Here is a 21665-nt window from a genome sequence, read left to right as displayed (position 1 = left end):
GAAACCTGCCCTCTGATCCTGAGCTGCCGCTGGCAGGCAGTGCCACCTGGAGAGGACACGTACCTTCTCTGGCCCTTCATCTCCTGTTACATCAAGTGGGGGAGGCGAAGGACAGCAGTGTTTCCTACCTAGGGATACACTGTCTCACCTGGGGAAACTGCAACAATTCAGCAGCCCTAGGGTCTACCTGTGGGGATCCCACTGCAGTAGGTCCAGGGCAGGGTCCAGGCTCCTCCCTGGTTGGAATCACTGCTCTAGGCGTCTCTGTGGGCCCTGATGGCTTTATAGTCTGTGGCCATCGGTGTGGGAGTTTCTTCCTCTAACAAATCCCCAGTGTGTTCTGGGAATTGGGTATGGTGGTTGTACATTCTTAGTAACTAGGCTTTAAGAAAAGAACCGACCCATGTTGTTTAAAAGTTCCCGGAATTGCCTGTACATTCTCGGCCAAGGTAAGTTCACCACGTGCTGATTAGTAATGGTTTTAGCTATCTATCGCCGAGAAACAAATGACCCCAAAACTTAGCAGCTTAAAGCAACACACATCTCTGGCTGCACAGTTTCTATGGGGCGTAGCCTCCCCGGGTCCCCTGCTTCAGGGTGACTTGAAAGGTTGCAGTCAAGGTGTGGCCGTGGTTGTGGGTAGGACGTGGCTCTTCGCTCTTGGCCAGAAGCTGCCCTCAGTTCCTTGCCACGTCGGCCTCTCTAACCCAGCCACCAGCCAAGCAAGCCAGGAAGGCAAGAGTACCAGCAAGACGGAAGTCACAGTCCTTTCCAACCTCGTCTCACCAGTTACTGCCCATCGCTTTTGCCACATTTTATTTGAGAGAAGTGAGCCGCTAGGCCCAGCCACACTCAAGGGGAGAGGATTACACAGGAGAGCTGGTACCAGGAGGTGGGGGCCATTTGGATCCACTTTGGAATCCATCTCCCATCTTATACCCTGAACGGGTGTCTGTCTCCCCTTCATCCAGAAAGCCTTCCGTGATGCCCGTTGTTCAAGCTCATCATTAAAACTCCATGACTGTGGACTACTGCAGACGTGGAGAGTGAAGGGCTGTGTGCAGATCCGGCATGTCCTCGGCTGGATTTGTTTATGCAGTCCTCCTGTTGCCTTCTTTAGTTACGATTTGACTGCTCTGTGGGGCTGGCTACGCCCCACTGTGGAAAGGCGAGGAGGCCATGTGATAAAGACACCTATAGAAGAAGATGTTCTGTTGGCTGCTACAGGGCCACCGGGTTTAAACCAGTTTTGCAGAGAAGAAAGCACAGTTTCACCAGCGCCCTCTCCCCTAAATAGGGGAAACAGATTCTGCACTGAAATAACTAAAGGAGCTGGTATTGTCCCCATCTGTGTCCTTGTCTCCCTCTGTAGCTGTGCCTGTCTGGGAGTTCCCCGGTGGCAGGAAAGCTGGCTCGTGACTTACTTTAGCCCCAGCGCTGAGTCAGGCACATCAAGCTCTCAGTGAATATTTTCCTCCAGGTGTGATTGGAAACACGACTCTTTGTCCAAGAGGAAGGGACATTGCTCCTTTTACTCCCCCTGTAAAGTCACAGAGTGTAGGTGGCCATAGGTCTCTGTTGAATACCCATGGAAATGGGGAAACAGGAACGGAGGCCTCTGCCCCAGAGGGACAAACATTTTATTTTTTAATCTCAGCTGCTTAGATGTGGCAGAAAAGCTAAGGCTCGGGGATCCCACTGACCTTCCTCTTACTAGTGAAAGAAGCTGGGACGGTAACAAAGACTCCGTGAAGGACGTGGGGGGGTAGTTTGCTAATGGAGACACCAAAGGTTCACATGTGAGCTGCAGGGTATGTATCTTACGACCTCCTTAGTGGAAAGCAGAACTTAAAAACTGATGCCAGGGCTTCCCTGGTGGCGCAGTGGTTGAGAGTCCGCCTGCCGATGCAGGGGATGCGGGTTCGTGCCCCGGTCCGGGAAGATGCCGCAGAGCGGCTGGACCTGTGAGCCATGGCCGCTGAGCCTGCGCGTCCGGAGCCTGTGCTCCGCAACGGGAGAGGCCGCAACAGTGAGAGGCCTGTGTACCGCAAAAAAAAAAAAAAAAAAAAAAAAAAAAAGCCAATACGGATCCCTATAACTGTGTAGGGTTATCCAAATACCCTCTCTTCAGTAAGTGGATGGTGATGGAGCCAAAGCAAGAGTAATTTGTGATTTAAAAGCAAGAATAGCAGCAGTTCCAAAGCTCCACCGATTCAAGGCAAAGCTGATGATACCTGGGTGGGACGGCAGCCTGCCCCAGTCTGAGATTCCTGTGTCCTGCAATTATGCAGCGGAGCAAGGGTGGCCAAGCTTTGCCGGGCAGTAAGATCTTTTAGTGGGTGCTGAATTAGAGTCCTTGGTCAACTCTGATCGTTCAGTTTGAATGCCAGAGTTCAGGAACCTGGAACGCCTCACTGTGTAGGCCAGCAGTATTGTGGGTGAAAGTGAAAGTGAAAGTTTGTCAATGCCATCAGCATATGAAAGCAGAAAAGGACCGACTCTCTTCATATCTTATGGGCTAGCAAGATAGAGACCCCAAACCCAGCTTGGGGAGTCACCACTCTGGAGCAGTCTCATCACACTGCCGGGCGAGAAGGTGGCCAGGTGTGGCAGAAACGCCTCACCAGTGGTTGCCTCTGGCTAGTGCGAACAGACCTGAGCGATGTGGGCTCCTAGGTCTCTAAATGGTGTGGTGTGTGAATTAAACGAAAGGGAATTTGTACATGCGTTGTATACATTTATGAACTGGAAAGAAGAGAGACGGGCTTCAGGCACTCTCCAGTGACTGGATTAGAGTGGGAGGGATGACGGTGTTGAGTGGATGGGCAGAAACGGGAGTTTTTCAGTAGTTCTGGAGTCAGCGTAGGTGGCCACGCTGGGTGCCACATTGACGCTGAGACTCACTCTCTCGGCAGTTTCTTTTCTTATGTACTGTGTAATTTCTCTGTGTGAGCTCATCTTCAGCAGGAGTTATTGCCTCTGGGCTGTGGAAGCATGCCTCAGGGAAGGTTCAAGTTTGCCTCTGTTGGGTTCCATTGAGTTCAAACCAGTGTGTACACTGATTTTTCCAATTGTAGTTTCCACACTGTGAAAGTTCAGTGAATTTGGACCCCACATCTGTGCTTGGCACCCTCTTGGATTTTGATCCTTTGCAGATTATCTTTCCTCTACCCAGATTGTTGTCCTGCTGCCATGCCAGCTGGTAGGTGGGGTTTGTTTAGCCCTTCTGAGCACCCACTTAAGTGTAGGGTCCCATTTCTGGCCCCAGCCACTCATGAAGCTGTGGTCTTCATATCTGCCTCCACTGGGGTGTTGAAACCCCAATCCTGATTGCACAGATATCTGGCTTCCACTCCCTTTCAGCTCTCATTCACCATGCTGGCTTTGAATTCCCACTCATTTTTGGAATCTGGAATTTCTCTTTCCTTCCTTTCAAATGCAGCTGTGATTTCAAATTGTTTTATTGAATTTTATCCAATATTTATAGGTGTTTGTGGAAGGGGGCTTTCCTGTGTCAGCTCAGACCAAAATTCCTTAGTGCTATAATTAGCTGTCACCACTGTCTTTCCCACTGGCTCTGGGACCATGTCTTAGCGTAGACCCTCAATAAATTTCTGTGAGTGAGTGAGAGAATAAGCCCATGATTCTTCAGTACTACTTCCTAATTACCTCCTGGCTATAGCCACCAGACATTAGAGTTTTAAAAAGATAGCAAAGGCAGAAATGGAGGACCGAGAAGACGAATTTATAACAATGAAACCTCGTTATAATACACAAAGATTTAGGGATCATGCATATTTTATCTCATAATGACGGAGATTAATACTGAAAGCACTAACTAGAAAGAACTATCAGTAATGGAAATCTTTAATACTACAATAGAGCCTGGCAAGAGAGAGTCTGTTCTCATAAACTCCGGGGGATGGAGATGGGAGGGTAAGTGGGAAGCACTCACATCTCCCCTGCAAGTATCTCAGGCATATTCGCCGGCATCTGGTGATCTGAGTCCTGGCCAGCCTTCAAGGAGAGGCTCACCTTCTACCTGTGCTCCATCATACTTTACCTGCAGCGCAGTTACGCCTCCTCCGTTCCCCAGCCCCACACACTGTGCTCCTGGGGAGACAGTGCCCTGACCTGTCGGGTCCCTTGGCACGTGACAGCACCTGGGGCAGCATCTGGCACGCAGAGGAGCACAGCGAAGGGTTGCATGAGAGGTCTGGCAGCCGTGCACACGTGGTGGCCTCTGGCGCATCACCCACGGTAGGCGGGAGCCTCTTCACCCCAGCATGCAGAGCCAACCTCTCGAGCTCCCTGGGGGTCTAAGGTCTCAGGCAGCCCAATTCGGATTAGCAAAATCCAAAGCTCCCAGCGCTTTTCCATTTGCCATGGAGCCGACTAATTTAATGAAGCCGTCACAGAGCAGACCTCAGGGCTTATTGGAAAAGGACTCGAGCACGACATTATTTCACAGCAGTAGATTGCATCATTTTCATTTCACAGCTTTCCAATGGGAAATAATAAAACAAAATTACAAACATAATGAAGAAAGAAAGGAGGGGAAAAAAAAAACCTTGGGTGAGAGATGCATCCTCTGTGCCATGAAAGGGCTGGTTACCTTATTCACTGGAGCCAGTAGATACTACCTGGCTTCGCTCGCAGGAAGGAGCGCAGCCCAGGATGCCTCCACCTGCTGCTGAAGCTAACAGGCTGCAATAACTCACCGCCCAGCACGGCAAGGAGCCCTGAGCACCCCTGCAAAAGGCTCACTGGATGGCCTTCTGAGAAATTCCAGCTTCCAAGAGCTCAGCCCTCCCTGGGCTGGCCACAGCGCTGGGGCAAAGGGCTGCCATTGGTGATGGCCGGGCAAGGTCTTGGGGTGTTAGTGTGCACTGCACCTCCGTTCCCTCCAGAAGACACAGTGGCTTCACCAGGGGGCCTTCATTCATCCCCAGGTTGGAGGAAAGAATAGGTCCCTTCCTCCATATGAGCTGAAAGCCAGGGGCTAAAAGGAGTCAACAGAGAGACAAAGCTCTTTCCAAAGCTGTTCTCATTTACAGCACTGAGGTGTAAGATCAGGGGGCGCAGCCAGCTCAGCTGGGCCTTTTATTCCATTCTGCAGACCTGTCCAGAGCTTGAGGCGATGCCCCAGGCCTCTCCCCACAGCCAGGAGACTGAACTCCATTCCACCCAGGCCCAAATTCCTGCCTTGCCTCATACTGAAAATAACTTTCTCCTCGGTTAGTGGAGGGGTTTGGGGCCATGAGGAACGAGCTCCCTCCTCTTTCCCCTCCCCTTCTTTCCCCTCCCCCTCCTCATTCTTGACCACTCACCTGCGCCTTCATCTTCCTCCCTTCTTGCTCCTGCAGTGATGCGTCCCCCTCTGCTACCCCCTCCCCATTAACTGAACAGGGTCCCGGTTTCTCCTACCCTGACATAAAGAAAAAAGCCTTCCCTTGAACCTGGTCTCCCCTTTTTCTTTGGCCAACACGCTCCTCTAAAGCACAGCAGCTGGTCCCATGGACTTAGATCCTGGCTCTTCCAGTTCCTAGCTGTGTGACTAGGGGCAAATTACTTAACTTCTCTGAACTCAATTTTCTCCTCTCTAAATGGGGCTAATAATTGTACCTATCTCATATGTTTATTGTGAGATTAAATGAAATGACTCATGTGATGTTCTCAGCACAGTGCCAGGCACGTATTATGTCTAAAAATGTTGGTTATTGTTATAGGTTTATTGTGAGAATTACACATCAGTTTCCAGAGCAGAGGGCAGGGCCTGGGAGTGGGGAGGGCTGAGCCTCGATCCTCAATCCTCAGCAGTCACTTAGAGGTCAGGCTGGCGCCTGAGACTCTGTGGGGTTGCCAGGAGAACCCCCGGCAGCCCTGCTCTTTGATTCTGAATTGGTGATGGGCCAGGAGGGGAGGAAGAAAAGAGCTACAGTGAGGGCAGTGAGGGAATGGCAGTGCCCCTCGCTGGCCTTGGCCCTTTGTTGCCTGCAATTCACCATTTGCCTTTCCTGGTGCTGCCTCAGCCTGTGTGTTCATTGCTCGTGGGTTCACACTGACGGCTCTGTCACCTGTGTGCTAGGCCCTGTGTGTGCCATGATCCGTGCAGAGCCCCGTGGGAGGCCACGTCGTGCACAGCGCCAGTGGTGTCATAGACAAGGACAGAGGACAGGCATGCGAGTAAGGCCTGGCAGAGAAGTCCAGCCCGGCCCCGCACCCCCAGAACCCCCTCCACACTCGCACGGTGGTCACACCGCACCCCAACAGCCAGGAGACGTCTCCAGCTCTGCTTCCGACCCTCTGTTTGGCTCTTCAGTCTAACCTAAGAGTTCAGCTCTCACACCTGAACTCTGCCTCTGTTCCCTCATCAGCCTGGCCCCTGCGTGAGTTTTCAGTTTTGGTGTTACCCCCAGATGCTGTTGGACACCGGGTCCGGCTCGGGTGCCGGCGCTCAGTGCCCCAGGCTTCCGCCTGCCTTCCGGTGGGGTCCCCTGCTCCAGGAGTAGAGTCTGATCTATCTCACCAAACCGGCTTTACAGGACACTTGGTCCTGAGCAGACGAATAGGACGTTAAGGGCCCAAAGAAGTGCAGACAGAATGTTGCACCAGAAAAGAGATTCCAGTAAAGAACTGTGAGGTCCAAAGGAAGAGAAGACCCCATGTGAGATGAACTTGAAACATACCTGAGACTTCAAAAAGGTGGACACAGAGACACATGCTAGGGGATAAGAACAGCCTGAACAAAGGCACAGAAGCAGGAAAGGATGGACCTTTTTCAGAGAATGTGGAGCAGCTCAGCTAGCTGCAGGTGTAGAAGACATAGAAGAGAGCGGAGGGCAGGGGGGTGTCAGGCAAGGCAAGAGAGGGGGCCTCGAATGCCAGGCAGAAGATGCTGAACTTAATTGGGTAAGTACTTCTGAGCTACTGAAGGTGTTGGAGCAAGGGAATAACGCTGGCTGGGGCGGAAGAGGAGGAAGACGGATGGGACGGCAGAGAGTAAGGTGGTTTGGAGGTGAGATTCCGTGAAGAGGGACCTGATGGAGACCCCAGAAGCAGTATGAGTGCCACGCTATGTCACCATCAGTCAGAGGGGAAAACAGACCAGTTATGGGAGATCCTGGAGGCGGACGTGGGAGGGGAGGAAGAGGAGATGAAGCAAAGCAAGATAAGGGCCTTAACGTCAGACGGATTCTGCGCTGCCGGCCGAGCAAGTGCCTTCGTGGGCCTACATTTAACTGAGTATCTGATAACCAGGCTTAATTATTTAATTATAATCCATTTCTGACACACAGAAGAAGACTGGTAGCATAGCAACTGCTTACACAGTGCTTCCTCTGTGCTTGGCATTGTTCTAAGAGCTTTAAAGAATTTAACTTGGTCAATCCTCTTGAAAATAGTAGCGATATAATATAATAACAGCTATTACTATCTCCATCTTACAAGTGAGTAGCTTGAGAGCCAGGAAGCTTAATAAGTTGTAGAAGTGAGATTCAAGTTCAAGAAGTCCACTCCAGAGCGCTGGCTTCCTAACCACTAGGCTCTGCTGCTTCTCACTCGGAGGACAGAATAACAGATACTCGTGTCCTCAAATGAAGTAGTTCTACATCTTTAACAAGGGTGAGCCGTGTTGAGCCTCCATTCATCCAGCCATCAGTCGTCCTGCATGAGGTAGGAAGGGTGAAGGGAATTAGCATTTCGGGAGCTATGGTTATGTGCCAACTGTGTGCTTATGGGCTCTGCAGTCACTGTTTTGTGGAATGCTGACAGCATCCCATGAGGTAGCTTATCCTTCGGGTTTTACAGATGAGGAACTTGAGTCTCAGAGAAATGAAATAACCCGTCAAGGTTACCCAGCTGATATGTGGCAGAGCCGTCTGCCTCTCCTTGGTGACCGTGCTGCCCCACGAGCATGGGGATTCAGCCCCCAAATGCATATGGCAATCACTACGCAATAAATATTTACTGGGCACCTGTCATATGACAGGCACTATGCCAGGAGCTGGCCACTGACCGTGCCCTCAAGGAAAACGAGCGGAGGAGAGAACCGGGTTCTATTTTAGAGAGAGTGGGGGCTGTGGGGTGGGGGGTGAAGAGCAGAGGGGGTGAGGGGTGCTCAGCGTGACCACAGCTGTAAGAGGTCACTTGAATGCAAGGGGCACAGAGGAGGGATGGGCAGGCTTCGCAGAGGATGGGATGGCTGAGTGGTAAGGCTGATGGGACTAGAGGAAGAGAAGGCGGGATTCCAGACGCGGGAACCCAAGTTTGCGTCTCCACACTGTCTTAGAGCCCCTGGCTCAACCCTGGCGATAATGTAAGGGTGGCATTTTCTTTATGCACTTGCGACGATTCATCGAGAGGTTGGAGGAAGGCTGAGCCATCTCCTAGGAACCCCTTTCTGGGCCAGAAGGATGCGGAGGCTGGCTGTCCCCTCTGTATCCCCGTGGTAACCTGTGTCCCCATGGGAGGCTCTGTCTCCGGGTCCTTCTGTGGGAACAGCACCCTCTGCACAGCTAACGGAGCACTTACTCTGTGACCTGTACCTCCTCTGTTCATGTGTCTGTCCGCCCACCCTCATTTGTTTGGACGCACCTCACAGGAGGGGACCCACCTGCATTTGGTAGCGTCTGGCCCTCAGAGGGTGCATGTTGAACTGAACCACCCTGCATGGACCGAACCAGATTTTCCACGTGAACTGCTCCCTGCTTTGCTCGCACATCCAACCAGCCAGGCCAGGGTCATAGACATATTTCTGTCCAGAACAGGCCCTTGCAACTTAAGCAGCACAGACAGGCCATAGTTCATTCTAACTGCCAAGAGTTCTTTCTGTTGGGTCATAAAAGTGATGAAAACCTCTCAAACCTGACCTCTGCTGATGGATAGCCAGGTGCCTCTGCTCTGCGGCCCTGGGGACTGACAGCACAAACTTAGCAGGGACTTTGCAATATTCAGAACTGCCTTAGGGAGCTCCCGTTGTCCTCGGGGGCTACTCAGCCGTCCTGAGCAGGACCGGCCCTTCCAAGGATGGCAGGGCAGTAGAACAAGGGCCCAGAGGGGTGACCGCTGACCGCCCTCCCCTGCCGCAGTTGGGTTTGGGACGTCCAGACTCAGTCAGCTTCAGGGTAACAGCCAACCTGGGGTGAAGTGGTACCTGGGGAGGGGAACCTGGAGGAAGACAAGGCGGGTACCAGCAGTCGTGTTCCATGGTTCAGATTCTAGAACCAGAAGCTCCCATGCGGAAGCATCTGCTGGGTATCCAGCACGGCCCAACGTGAATTCTCCAGTATGAAACAAAGTCATTCCGGGGAAAACAGGCTCGATTACCTCTGCCTCTGCTCCACCCAATCTCTCTAATTGTAACAGCACGCCTGCATTGCCTTGGATTCTGTATTCCTATGGTAGAATGAAGTGAAAGAAAAATCTAGAATAGTGAGCACAGACAGAAGTTTGAAAGAGCATTTCTAGTCCAGCTCCAGCTTCTTGGCAGACCTGTCCCCAATCATAGCAGCCATCTGCTTCTATTTTTAAGTGCCTTTAGAAATCACTCTGAATTTACTCAAATCAGATCGATACTTAGCAACGCCTACTCTGTGTAAGCCGTCAGGGTCTACTGAGGCTACAGTGAAATGAAGTGCCCTTGCCCCACCCGTAACTGCCCTGTGAGGAGGGTAGTGTTTGCCTTATCTGCAGAGTAGGAAGCTGTGTTTCAGAGCAGTGCAGTAACTTCTCCGAGGACACACAGCAAGTAAGAGGGCGCGGGGGACAGGCAGGGCTGGAACCCACTTCTTTCAGCTCCAGATCCCAGGCTCCTGTCCTCTTTCCTTTTCTTTCAAGAAAGTCTAACTTTAAAAATCTAATCAAGAAAAACACGAAACTGATACTGTATATAGTGTAACTAAGGAGTTCAAAATGTAAACACATTTTAAAAATTGTCTTTTTTGTTCACGGTGAGAAAAGCTGAGGTTTGATGACTAGTTTGGTTGAAAAAAGATCCAGCCCACTAAAAGGCTGTGGTAGCTGTCTATGTCATTTTTTAAAACTCAAATTTGTATTTGTTAATTATTTTTGTAAAAGTAATACTTGTTTGAAGTAATATTTACATACAGAAATCCCCCATTCCACACATGCTCCCCCTCCCCAGAGAGAACACCCCTCACATTTCCAGGGCTTCCCCCTAGCCTTTACATCTGTCCTTTAAAATCATACTGCTGTTTCTTGAAATATCAACTTTAGACATTATCTCTTCACTTTGGGCCATGGTAGATAAGGATTTCCTTTTTTCATACCATAGGCCACATTCCTCTCCTTTTATCCCTGTGACATATTTATAAAATAATTTTTGGCAAAAATCAATAATCAGCACTGATACTCTGAGTCAAATGGTGAAATACAACCAAACCTCTTTTCTCGTATAATCTTTTTCCTAGAATTAATAATTGCTTCCTTTTTTTAAATTTACCTGGTTTTCTGTGAATCTTTCACACTTCTCTCCAAATTTTTCTATGTCATAATAATACCTTCCATAATTTCAAACAAATCCTCATTTCCTTTTTTGTTGTGTTTTATTTTGTTTTCCTTGAGTCCTCACACAAGAGGCTCTGTTTTCAAATGTCCCTATGTCCCAGCGTTATTGGTTGTTTTCAGTGCTTGCTGCATAGCAGACATGCTGGGAACTTTTTCTTCCAGTCTCTAATTTTGGTTCCCCTCTTTCCTGGATCAGATATCTTCTTATTTCTTGGTTTACTTTTTTTTTTTTTTTTTGGTGAACAACATCTTAGAGTGCATTCCTAAGAATGAGCACATTGTATTTTTTGAACTTGAATTTGTACAAGCAAAATTTTTGAATTGCGAACATGTCTTTATTCTACTCCACATTTGTTTTCTACTCTGGTTGTATAAGAAATCCTAAGGTGGGGAATTCCCTGGTGGCGCAGTGGTTAAGAATCTGCCTGCCAATGCAGGGGACACGGGTTCGAGCCCTGGTCTGGGAGGATCCCACATGCCACAGAGCGACGAAGCCCGTGCACCACAACTACTGAGCCTGCACTCTAGAGCCTGTGAGCCACAACTACTGAGCCCACACGCCGCAACTACTGAAGCCCGCACACCTAGAGCCTGTGCTCTGCAACAAGATAAGCCACCATAACAATAAGCCCACGCACAGCAACGAAGAGTAGCCCCCGCTCACTGCAACTAGAGAAAGCCCGCACACAGCAATGAAGACCCAGTGCAGCCAAAAATAAGTAAATAAAATTGTTTTAAAAAGGAATGAGAAAAAAAAAGAATGATAGACTAAAACAGCTGGAAGTTCTGTGTGTCTGGCCAGGGCATGCCACCTGGTAAGATGAGCCATAGGGTGATCGAGCATGATTTGGCCTTTTCATCGTTGGGGTGGGAGTGCCCAGCTGTCAAAATCAGTAGGTGTTTGCTCTTGGCTCTTCTAGTTTCTCCAGAAAACTCTTGGTTTCCTACCTGGGAGATTTATGCCAGGCCTGGCTTTCTGGAAATAAAGCAAGGGAAGAGAGCTGAGGCCGCCACGCTTCACCAAGCATGTTTTTACGAGGGAGAAGAAATAAATACATCTGGTTAACCAATGCACTTGACCCCATCATCCTCATGGTGGTCCTGCCCTCATCCCCGGCCTCTGAGTGGGTGGGCCTTAGCTTAGAGCCTGAGACTCCTCTTCTCTTGTAGAGGAAATTACCTACAAATTGATCCAATCAACAGGATATGTGATTCAAATACTCCCTGATTCCTACTGTGCTCTCTCGTGCAGACGCTGTCATTCTTTATGGGTCTGTTTGAAGGGTGACATCTGATGTAGGACATCCTACATCCTACCCCACCTGGGGTCCAGGTGGTGATGTTTCCTCATGGAGCTTCTTTCAGAAAATGACTGCTTTCCTATTTCTCTTTGTGTCATTTGATCCTGGTTTCTTGGGACCCTTCTTTTTTAAAACTTTTCTTCACAGAGTGTTTGTAAGCTCATCACACTCATTTTCTGAGCATCTGGTTCATGTGCCTTGAAGCAGGAGCCTCTTGGTAAACCTTCTTTAAGTCTTTGAGTTTCACGGTCACAGCTGTGAGAAGGCCTTCTTTAGTCATCACTAGGTAAGCTCGTTCAGTCACAGAGCAGGAAAGCCCATCGTCTCTTCCGACAGTGCGTCTGATTTACTCTATCAGAATCTCACTGGCTTTAGAGCCTGGGAATCTGTATTTCGAGAAAATCACCTAAGTGATTCTGGTCACCTCCTAGTTGACAGGGGTCTGCCACACCCTTGCCTTTCATGCCTAATGCCTGAATTTGGAGCTCTGATGTCCTGGACCACATGTCCCTGGGTCAGACTACCTGCCCACTCCAGCCTCTGCCCACCCACTGCCCTGGTTGGACAGGGCCTAAACGCCGGACCTTAAACTTTGCATCTTCACTCAGCTGTGGTCCTCCTCTCTGTCCTCACACTGGCCTCCTGGACTCAGGAGGGCTTACTTGCCCTTGCCAGAACTCATGTCCTCCCTGCCCCATCACCTGCCACCCACCACGCCCCCCGCCACACACACACCCAAGTCTGATATCTTGCCTCATTCTGCCCTGACCCATCCGGATCTGCCTGTGCTGTGAGTCCCATAACTAGAAAGGATGCTACTGGGTGTTATGACGTTTGGTCTAGTGAGCGATGCAGACAAAGAACACTGAGAAGGAAGTGATGACCTCGGGCTGGCATCTCAGGGAGGTGTCGCACTGAAATGGGATTTCAGCTGGACTTTTAGTGGAAGAGTATTTTTGCGTATTCATAGAGGAGGGTGAAGTGAAGTCTAGGAAATACTTACCAAATGCCTCCTACTAATATTCATATATATTATCATTGAATCCCTACTCTAGGATAAGCACTGCATACGTGTGTGTATATAAATACTATATATATATCATTTGAGACTTTCAACAACCCTCAAGGGAAGCTTGGTTATCCCCATTTTAGAGATGTGGAAAACGAGGCACAGAGGAGAACTGTTCTCTCAAGACCTCAAGAATACTAAATGCTAAGAGGAAGACTGGCAGGCCAGTCTGCTGACTGCTTTCTTTTCTCCTTGCGGTTTGCTCCTGCTGCTTCCCTGTAATTAAAGAAAGCAGCTCTCCCCTCTGGGAGCAGCAGCCTCCTCTCTTTCTTCCCAGGGAGACATCTGCAAATGAAACTCAAATCAAATCGCACTGTGTCTCCCCACCAGCATGTAGATCACCAGGTTCCTCCCCCACGGGCGTCCATTATTGTGGTAGGTGAAGTGTGGCCAACCGTGATCTTGGTAATTCGGCGGCCATGAGAGTTGTCTGCAGGTGGGGTGGCACGGCCAGGCTGCAAGCCTGTTCCCCTCTGCACGCTTCTTTTTCATTCCCATAGCTTTCTGAGACATTTACTCAGAGACTAAAAGCATTCATGGTTCAATGCAGCCCCAGATCTGAATTACTTTGTAAAACTTGTTAAGTGCTTTTAGAGTTAGTCAAGCAAGAAAATATTTGACTTTTGTTCTAACGAAAGCAATTTCTAACGTTTGAAATATAGAAAACAGCCCCACTTTTGCACTTCAGACACCAATAGTTGCCCGCACGCGTGGCCCTGTAAGTACACAATCCATGAAAATCTAACTTTACCAAAAAGTTAAACTAGAGGAGATTATTCATTTGTTTACCAGGATGCCTTTGTACAGGAATTCCAATAATTCGAAAACCTGAATCCTAGGTCAGGCCCTGCCACTTACTGGCATAGCCTCTCTGCACCTCAGTGTTCATCTCTGTAAAATGGAGAGATGTCAGACTAAGCTGTCCCATGAGGCTGTCATGAGAGTCTAGTGGGCTATAGATTGTAAACCAAGATGTGCTTGAGAAAGATGAGGCCCCTTTGATGAGAGGAGTAGAGGGCTGGGGTGAAGGGAGAAGGCAATCCTGTCGGAGGTGGGGGGGTACCCCAGGTTGTTAGGAGACCAGCCTCCCACCTGGATTAGCTTGTGAACAGGCTCCCCTCAGTTGCCACTGCAGGATATGAGCCGTTCCAAGTCCCATTATCCTCATCATCGCCCCACAGCCCTGCTATTCACTTAAACGCCGCAACTCCTGAGTACATTTCAATTTCTGATCATTAGTTACAAGATTGTCTTGTTAATTCTGATTCAGCAGATTTTGCTGAGACAGCTCTCTTTTTTCCCTTTTATTTTGGTCGTGCTGCACACAGCCTATTCAGACAGACAATAAATCTGGTGGCTAACCTCCCTCCCGAGGATGAATCATCCGAAACTCTGCAAAGGACACGGCCACAGGGGTGGCAACAGGGAGGGGGCCTCCTTGCAGGCTGCTTTATAGGTGACTCTGGGGGACCTTTGCGATTCTGGCCCTGGGACACAAACCTGCCGGTGGTGATTACATCAGATATAACAAGATTACCTCAGAGCTCAATAGCAGGCAGATGGGGGGTGGGGGGGAATAGAACAACCAAGGACAACTCGGCAACATCTGCTCCTGCTTTGTGCCACTTTTATTAGATCACAGGTGTCATGCCACTGAATTCGCTGTCGATTTATCTAACCTAGAGGTACCAACAGAATTTTGCGACCAGCAAGATTGGTTTGGGGTCCTGCACCTCTCCCTCCTTTCCTTCCCTCCTTGTGTCTAGTTGCTCGCCCTGGCCATTGGCATGAGTAGGTTAATTGTCTTCCTTGGTCTGGTAGGTAACCCCTTCCAACCTTAGACCTAGGAAAAGGATGAGCTCACTCAAACTAAAATGTTGTTCTGGTCAGTTGTAATACTCTTGCCAGGGGACCGGTGGTCTTTTCGGAAATTCTTAAGAAGAATCGACACCCATGGAGGATTTACAATATGCTGGACACTCTTCTTAACCCTTTTTATGTATTAACTCACGTAACTGCTACATCAACCCTGTGAGGTAGATGTAATCCATATCCCCATTTTGTAGATGAGGGAACTGAGGCACAAAACTGGCAAACAGCTCTCTCTGTAGTCACCCATGTAGTAAGTGGCAGGGCTGGAATTTGGTCCCCAGTTCCAGAGTCCATGCCCTTAGCAATTGCACTCTGTTAATGAAACTTGATTTTGTCACGAGATATTGCTGGAGTAGCTTGATGCAATCGCAGGATAGCTCAGTCTCAGGGGAGAGAGAGAGCCTGGGTTAGACCAATGACAGGGATGGACTAGAGCTGGAGGAACAGACCTAGCTGGTCAGCTGAGATGAAGTCCTGTCTGATGGAATCCAATCAAAGGCAAGAGTAACGGTCCAGGCAAGCAATGCACCTCATGGAAGCTGACATAGGATGGAGGAGTGTCTCAGACCAACAGATAATTCAGGCAAGAAACACTCAGCAGGGCAGGCATCAGGGGTAACTGCCAGCAGGCTGTGGGACCCGGGTTGGACCCCAAGCTGAGGTGGGCTCGGGAGCAGGAATTGAGAGTTAGGAATCCCTACCTCACATCATATGCAAAAATTAACTCACATGAATCAATGACCTAAATATAAGAGCTAAAACCATAAAACTCTCAGAAGAAAACACAGGGGTAAATCTCTATGACCTCAGATTTGGTAGTGATTTCTTGAATATGACACCAAAAGCACAGGCAACACAAGAAAAAAGTGGATAAATTATACTTCAACAGAATTAAAAACTTTTGTACATCAAAGGACATTATCAAGCAAGTGAGAAGACAGCCTAGAGAATGGGAGAAAATATTTGAAAATCATATATCTAATAAGGGTCTAGTATCTGGAATATATAAAGAACTCTTACAACTCAACAGTAAAAGGACAAACAACCTAACTAAAAAATGAATGAAGGAATAAAATAGACATTTCTCCAAAGGAGACATACAAATGACCACCAAACACATGAAAAGATGCTCAACGTCATTAGTCATTAGAAAAATGCAAATGAAAACCACAGTGAGACACCACTTAATACCCACTAGGATGGCTATAATAATAACAATACAAAAAAAAAAACAAGAATACAAGTGTGGACAAGGATGTGGAGAAATTAAACACTTGTACATTGTGTTATATACATATAGCACATGGGAAATGTAAATGGTTTGGCCACTATGGAAAACAGGTCGATGGTTCCTGAAAAAGTTAAGCACAGAGTTTATCACATGCACCAGCCATTTTACTCCTAAATATATACCCAAAGGAAATGAAAACAGCTACTCAAACAAATCCATGCACATGCATATTCAGAGCGGCACTATTCACAATAGCCCAAAGTGGAAACAATACAAATGCTCGCCACATGTAGAATGGATAAACAAATCGTGGTGCATACATACAATGGGCTATGATTCCGACCTAAAAAGGATGAAGTACTAATACGTGCTACAGTGTGGATGAACCTCGAAAATATTACGGTAACTGAAAGAAGCCAGACACAGAAGGTCCCATATTGTGTGATTCCATTTGTATGCAATATCGAGAACAGGTAAATCCGTAGAGACAGCAGATTGGCGCTTTCCAGGGACTGGGGGGGAGAAGAAACTGAAAGGTAACTGCTTCATGGGTGTGGGGTTGTTGTTTTTGTTTTTTTGGAGTGACGAAAATGTTTTGGAACAAGATAGTAGTGGTTACGCAACATTACGGATGTATGAATGTACAATGCCGCGGAACTGGTCACTTTAAAATGGTGAATTTTATGTCATGTGAAGTTAACCTCAATTAAAAACAATAAGTCAGGAGCTTAGAACAACGTTGGTGCCAGGCAGGGACCAAGGCAGGTTCCCGGGTACTTGAACAGGGGTGTCGAGGATGTGGACCAAGTCTTCAGTACAAGGCAGTAGGCCAGTTATTAGCCAGGGGGTCTGGTGCGAAGCCTCAGCATATAGGGCCAGGGCTCCCCAAGCAGGTGTCGCCCTGGAAGACGGTCAGAGCAGAGCCAGCAGGGGAGATGGACTGTGTTTAACTGGGCACAGAGGAACCTGGGATCCTCTTTCCAGGTGGGAAGTTATTAGCAAGGAGAGGCAGAAGCAAGAAACCGTGGGACACAGGTCAGCTCCTGTGATTCAGCTGTTTCTGGCCTCCCTCCCTCCACGTGTGTGAGCCTGGAGCTTTAGACGAATGCATTTGGCCGGTAATGGATCCCAATCACAAAGGAACGGGCGGGAGGGGGTAGAGACGGAGGGAACGTTCTGTTGTTGTTCAGAAAATGAACAAAACAGCTGGAGGTAAAGCTTTTGTTACAGGCTGCCATCTCTGATTCATGTGTCTTTATAAATCTGACTACACTTTGAGGGAGCCGGGAAGAGTGATCATTACCTTGTGCACTGCACCCATCAGCATGGGGTTTATTAGAAGCCAGCTGTTAGCAGTGTCGGGGGAGCGCATCATTACGCAGAACAGGCCGAGGTTGGTGTGGAGAAATGCTGCCCTCAGTCAGATGCCCAAGGCAGTGGGTTCAGAAAGCCTGAGGCCCAGTGCAGAACCTCTGGGGCTCTCCCAGGAACCCCCAGCTGCAACATGAAATATGCATGGAGGCCTCAGTCCAGACCGAGCAGAGCCAAGCTTTGGGGGCCTTGAGCTGAGGTCTTCCAACCTGCTTCTGTGCCATCAGCCGGGAGTAGCAGGAAAGGAAAGGGATTTGTGAAAAGGAAAAAGAGGCCTTTGATGCCTCCACCCCCACTGCCCACCCTCCCCCTCTTCTTTCCTGGGCTGCTTCTTCTCATTTCCCCTTAGGCTGCCTTTTGCCCACAAAGCTCTCCAAACTTGTCAATGTCTTCCCTACCCAAACTCTAAGGCCAAGCTGGATGGCTGCTGTTCCAGGGGTGAGACTCCTGCCACTTCTTCCTGTGTTGGCTTCAGCTCCCTCCATGTTGGGCCCTACCTCCAGCCCCACCTGTTGTCACCTTACCCCACCAGGGAGTCCACTTTACATGGTCTCCATTCCAAGGTTTTTCTTGATTGCCCTCCTTACCTAAACAAACTAGGACCTGTTTGTGCCTCTCTTGACGGTGTATCCTATTCTGTCTCAAATCATGGTTATTTCTGGACTTGTCTTAACGCGCCTTACTAGGCTGTATGGGTTTACCTCTGAACTGTCTCACGCCAGGGCAGGGTGTTTGTACATGTAAAACAATATGTGTTTGTTGAGTGAATGAATGAATCAATGAGCGAATGAACTTTTCCAACCTGAATGATGTGGAAGCGTCTCCAGGACACTGCTTAGCCATCCAGGAATCCCTGTGCCACCCACTGTGACTTCTCATGCAGAAAGCCCGTCTGTGGCGTCTTGTTAAGAAAGTGAGTGAAAAGGAAGTAGGGCAGAGGCTCTGGGAAGTGCCCTGGCCTTCTGGTATTTCATCAAAGGGACCAGGCCTGGAAAGCAAAACTAAAGGAAGTCCCTTTTTATCAAAACTGAGACCGACTCAGCCCTAGGCAAGCTGGGACCTCAGGAACATAGGCCACTAGGGAAGGGGAGAGTCGTGTCATTTGCCAGATTAGCAGGAGGATGTAGCACTGGCAGTCCAGGGGGCAGTGAAAGGCCTACAGGATGTCAGGGCCCCAGCCATGTGAGTGGGCGTCTTGACAGGTCCCCTCTCAGCCCAGGACATAAAGCACCTGCTCATCCCCCCGTGAACTGGGCAACCCCAGCAGGCCAGGGAGGGGCAAGCCCCAAACAGACTGGTCCCAGGCAGACACCTGGTAAGGGTGGGCCAGTCACCTCCTAACCCTGAGGGAGCTAGAGGCTGCTGGGGTGAGCCTGGCTGGGAGTCAGGACCGGCTTACAGGGCTGCAGTTCTGCACGGCTGGCCAAGGCAGGGGCGGCCCCCAGAACCCACCCCCAAGACCTCTCTTCCCTTGAGCCCTTTTCTCCCACTCTGAATTCCAGGAAACAAGGCAGGAAAGGAGAGAAGCAAACCAACGAAGGAGGGAGGAGGGGAATTAATAGGAAAGTACCAGGGACAGATGCAGGTTTTCAGGGACCTAAAACTCACACAATTTGGGGGGTTCTCTTGAAACATGAAAATGCAACATTGGGTTTTGGAAGCAGTCGTGCCAGAGAAAGGCCCTGAGCCTCAGTTTCATCTTCCAGGGCAGTCAGCCTCTGCCCAACCTTGAGTGATGTCTACAGGGGTGGGGTGGGTGCTAAAATGTCCCACGGAAGTACAGGCACACGCCCTCCGCCCACCCTGGCTCTTTCTCTCCCTCAGTCCTGTCTAGCAAACCTGGCTGGGCTGCCCAGGCTGGCTCCCTCCCATCCTCCCTGCTCTCCCAATTAAATAATCCATTCTGTATTTCCTGCGTGTAGAGCCCTTAATATAAGGTCTGAAAACAATTTGCAATCAGTTGCACTAATTAATCTAATTGAATTTAATTTCTCTTTCTTGGTGTTAGGGGTGAACGAACTCCCTATGCTGACTTATGTAAAGCAATATGCAAATTTGTATCTTGAGCCCAGAGCCCTGCAAATGCTTTTGATTACAAAAAATAAAAATAAAATAAAAGGCTACGCTGAGGCCTCAGGGAAACACACCACTGCAGTTTCTGGCCTCACACTCCTCTCTTCCAACAGCCTTGCCGGGCACCAGTGGCTTGGTCACCCTTGTTCCTGCCCCAGACTATACCCTTGGGTCCCTCCAGGGGTCCCTAGGAAACTGAATATGGTCTTTTCTACCTTAATTCCCCAGAATCTGGGCTCCTTCCCTTTGTTAAGCTGCTTCTCCTTCTCCCTCAGCCCCTCATTAAGCTCGGGATGGATTCTAACTTCTGCTGAGAAGTCGGCTGAGCACCCTGGTGGTGAGGCATTCTGCTTGGGGAGGTGGAAAGTAGTGCTTTGCTGGCTGCCCCAGATCCCTCCAGCAGGGGGCAGTGCTTGGAGGGCTTGGGTGGGGAACCGGCCACAGTGCGGGGAATCCTGGCATGAGGCCCCAAGGAGTTCTCTCAGCTCCCTCGGAGATGGGGTGGTGTCGCCCATGGATGACAGTGGAGCAAGGGTCACGAGCCTTGATTAGCCGTGACTGAGTCCGAGAGTCCCTGGTAGAGCCCTGCCCTCAAGAGCTGCTATGCACCAAGGCTGTGAGTCACCAAAGGACTTGTACCGCTGGAGCTCCTGCTCTGTTTAAACACAATTTTTGGATTTGCTTCCAAATAACCCAGGCTGGGGGCGGGGAGGTGGTGGGTTGCAGGGAGTAGAGAAGAAGCAAGATTGGCCATGAGCTAAACGCGGTTGAAGGTGGCTGATGGTTCATTGGGATTTATTATAGTTTTCTATTTCCATAGATGTTTGAAATCTTCAGTCTTAGTTCTGAATCTGGATCCAAGAGCTGGCTTTCTGCTTCCCATTGAGTGGGAGCTTACAGAGGGAATGAGAAAAACCAAAGGAGGATTTATTGTCAGCTCTTGCCACACCAGGACTGCTGTGGATGAAGGCTATGTACACCCTCATCCCACCTCCTCAGGCAGGGTAAGGGAGGGGCAATCTACAGGTCACAGGGGCATGGGGGGAGCGTTGTCCCAGCCACCTTCCAGTCCTGTGGCTCCCCAGGTCCATTCATTTGGCCAACGGAAGGACAACGATCCTAGCAGCAGGTTCCAGACAGTAAAACAGCAATAAAATGGACCAGGGGGTGGAGGACAGATTGGAAAAGGAGGCTAAGGGGAGGAAGACCCATTAGGAGGTTTTGCAATGTTTGTGCAAGAGACAAAAAAAGTGAGGGTTTGAATAGAGCAGGGCTAATGGATACGGAGAGGAAGGTGCAGGTGAGAAACATTCCCAAGGACAACCCATAGCATTTACGTTTATGTGTATGGGAGATGAGCAGGCAGGAAGCTTCGAAGGTTGCTCCAGCACATCTAAACGGGTGGTGAAGTCATTGATAGAGACAAAGAGTACAGGTCAGGGAGAAGGTGAGGGGAGTTGAGAGGAAAGGCAAATGGTTTCTTCTCAGACAAATTTAATTTCAGGCACAATAAGAACCCAAGTGAAGTTATCCAAGGAGAATGGGTATTTGAACCTGGAGCCCCAGGATGAGGTGAGAGCCAGAGGGAAAGATGTGGAAGCCATAGACATGTAAGTGACACAGTGCATGAGGGCAGTGAGACCATCCTGGGAGAGAACCCCAGGGAATTCCAATGTTTAAGGGGCAGAAGGAGGGAAAGGAAACAGCAAAGACTGATTGAGAGGGGAAAAGAAAGAAGATATAATCATGGAAACCAGGAGAGGAGAGAATTCCAGGAAGAGCATTTAGTGATGCCACATACTGCAGAGAGGACTCATAAAATCAGTAGCACAAAAAGATTTCCCACAAAGTCTTACCCACTGGATTTCCCACAAAGAGCTCACCATTGACCATGGCAAGAGTTTGAGGAATTTATGTGAATGCCTATCCCTTGCACTCAAAGTTCACATAATACTTAAGAAATCATTTTTTAAAAAAAATAAATTTCCAAGCCTAGGTCTGTTATGCATAAAATCTATATTCTTCCCTAAATCCAACCTTCCGTCTAGTATATTAAATATACTTGAAACATTATTCAAAGTTCTTCAAGAACAATGAAGAATTTTCCAATTTAGCCTCTGATGAGAAGAAGACTTTATTAGGAAGAATAAATCCAGTTGAGAATGCAGAGTAGAAGACAAGGATTGATGAGTTAAGGAAAACTTAAGGAGGCTCCAGGGTG

The sequence above is a fragment of the Grampus griseus genome (assembly GCF_964374135.1).
Source record: "Grampus griseus genome assembly, chromosome: 15".
NCBI lineage: Eukaryota > Metazoa > Chordata > Mammalia > Artiodactyla > Delphinidae > Grampus > Grampus griseus.
Note: the sequence above shows the minus strand (reverse complement) of the source record.